The sequence below is a fragment of the Camelina sativa genome, unplaced genomic scaffold (assembly GCF_000633955.1).
Source record: "Camelina sativa cultivar DH55 unplaced genomic scaffold, Cs unpScaffold00591, whole genome shotgun sequence".
Classification (NCBI taxonomy): Eukaryota; Viridiplantae; Streptophyta; class Magnoliopsida; order Brassicales; family Brassicaceae; genus Camelina; species Camelina sativa.
Genome location: NW_010921745.1, coordinates 76,572 through 79,620, shown reverse-complemented (window position 1 = coordinate 79,620; position 3,049 = coordinate 76,572). Strand labels below are relative to the sequence as shown.

The 3,049-nt window shown below is 36.8% G+C and overlaps 1 pseudogene; it reads right to left on the bottom strand.

The window, feature by feature from the left end:
* Nucleotides 1-322: 322 nt before the first annotated feature.
* Nucleotides 323-2,384, bottom strand: LOC109131582 (annotated as a pseudogene).
* Between the last annotated feature and the right edge of the window lie 665 nt (nt 2,385-3,049).

Here is a 3,049-nt window from a genome sequence, read left to right as displayed (position 1 = left end):
ACTAAGAATTATTTAATCTTTACTTTGAGAAATTAATCCTTGATTAATTCCTTGATGAGACAAAGCTCTTATCTCCCAAATTTGCTTGTTGGGTCGATCCGCGGTCTTTGATCGTTCGCGGTTCGTTAGTCGGACATCATCGGCATTGGTCGATCCTTCGGTCGATCGGTCGATGCGATACGGCCACTGCGGTCATTGGTCGATCGGATGAAATTTCCTCGGACTTCTCTTCAGCAATTCTTCTAAGCTCCTTCCTGGCTTCTTAATTTTGTCCTTCGACCTTAGAGTTTCATGTTTGTAATTTACCTCATGGTGAGGGTCATTACACCGTACTCTTCATTCCGGTATGTTTGGCCATGTAGATTGCTGTTCCTAATCCTCCAATTAAACCGGAAAAATAACCGATGGTTTGACAAATTATGTGTACATAGAACCATGTTGGATCTAATTCTTCGTATGTCTTCATATACCTTGCGGCCATAACTCCAATTGGCATGAGTGTTCCCCAACTAGTTGCATTTACAACTCCATGGATTTTCTTTACCAACAATATGTTTCTGTTAACTGATTTTGTGGATCTGACTTGTCCCGAGAGCAAATCCAAAGAAGCCATAGGCGGATCTAGAAGAAAAAATGGTATGGGGCACTATTTAAAATATTGAGAGGAAAATAATGAAATGAATACAAAAACTACAGAAATGGGGCATCGAACCCTGGTCGTAGGGTTTAGCATGGGGCACGTCACACAAAATGTACTAAATAATCTTTATATCAAGCTTAACAACTGAACGATTATTATTAAAGAGCATGGGGCACGTGCCCCACCTCCCAACACTCTAGATCCGCCCTTTGAGATGATCTCCACTCATTGGATGCATTCCAAGTGTATCTCCTTCCTTCAACGGGCCGTCTTGCCATAAGTGATTCACGACGGTTGTGTTAGGAGACAAAAATAAATTTGCAAATATCGTCATCTCCCCATCAATATATTCAGCAGATACTTGTGTCAAGCGGATGCTAAGAGAAGTTTTTTGAAGCATAGCGCGTAGCTATCAATGGAGGAAGTATATGCATGCATAACGCCAGAAGTTGAGTTACGGTATGCTACAATAGCTTGAGCACCTAACATGCCTTTTTCGTCGGGTTTATGGTCCAAGCGATCCAACTAGAAGACTCTAGAGATTGGTGTGACGGTAAGCAACTTCAAGAGCTCCGGTTTCTCGAACATAGTTGATGTGTAGAAACGAGTCTAACACCGGAAGATCCGTGCAAGAGCTAAAGGTCTTTCCGTTTTTAAAGCTGTGAGATTCACATCTAGCATGAAGTCCTTGATCTGTTGCTGCTGTAATAAAAGCTGGAATCAACACGAACATGCAATACAAAACAACTAAAGCGGCTCTTGAAAACAAAGACGTGATGATGATGATGATGATGATTATGGTTGTGGTTCTTTTTGGGAAGATTTACTCACGTGTCATACATTTTAGGTAATATTACTAGAACCATACAATTTTTTTTATTACTATCATATTTTAGGTCTTTTTCTATACCCACAGTATCATTATTGCACGTTATAAATCGCTGACGTGTATTAAATAACTCAGCCGTAAAGTGCTACAGCGGTAATGGCGGCTGCGTTACGGTATGTTGCGGCTGATTTATGGAAAATGACCGAGTTATGAGAGGACGGCTGAATTAAGAGCATAACTCAGCATGTAGTTCTGGTTGACTTAATAAAATCTGTCTGAGTTATGAGAAAATGACTGAGTTAAGAGCATAACTCAGCCATAAGTACGGCTGAGTTTTTACCCGATGGTTGAGTCATCAAAAATTTGGCTGAGTTAATACTTCGACACGGCTGAATTAACTTTCTCCGGCTGGCTGAGTTATTAACAATGGCTTACTTATGAGATGTCGTTACGGCTGAGTTATGATTAAATACTATAACTTAGCCGTCATGAGCTGACTTATTGGAAAACTCAGCCATTTTACGGCTGACTTAGTAGCAAAAGATTAATTACTAGAATATCCTTCAGTTATGGCCGACTTATTAAACGTTACGGCTGAGTTACAGATTTTCAGTTGAGTTATGACATTAAGCGGCTGAGTTTGGCAGCCGTTTTTTTGTTTTTTTTTAATTATTGTAATAGTATTCATGTTGCGGTTGAGTTATAATTTTGTTTGATGGCTGATTTAATTAGGCTGATTTACATGTTCGTTTGGTGGCTGACTTGCCACACACATATTTACATGTCATCATTCCATGTCATCATCTTCTAAGGAAATACGAAATGTCTTTTTTCCACTCTTCTTCTACACCTGGTTCAAAAGTGAAGGATTTACATGATCATCAGCTTGTTCTTCACATCAACAGAGATATCCATAACTTCATTTTCCTCATTCTTCTTCAATTTCGTTCATAAATCCAGTTCCGGTTATTGTTGTTTCCAATAATTGGGTAAAAAAACACAAATATATATTTAACACCGACGATAGAGGGTGTAGAGTTTTGTACATAGATGCAGAAACAACGCACGACAAAATTGTGAAGTTTGTCAATATTCCTATTTTTCTATATTATCTGAGTAATTTTATTTTTTTTATCGGAGAACACAAACTTGGTTAAGATTTTGGAAGAAGAGATTATGATGATATACAAGCTTTGAGTATTTCCGCACTATTTATATATAGTGAGTGAGTTACATTCACGTCCTAGTGTCGATATGACTTAGGACTACGTTTCCATATTTCGATATTGTTTCCTCTTTGTTTTACCTTAAGTTTCCATATCTCATAAGGAATCTTTCATTAATCTTTTCACCTCTTTGCTTTAGCAACACGATCTTCATTAATCCAAAAGATTTTTTTTCTAAAACATTAAATTAATATTATTTAGAAAAAATTGATTTTCTAAAAACTATTAAAAAGTTCTACTAGATGATCTTATAGGTTTAAAGTAAATAAAAACTATAATCTCTTTAAATAAAGTTTACCCATTCAATTAATAAATTAAAATATTTTAGTTTTAAAAATTCAAGTTTATTTCAAG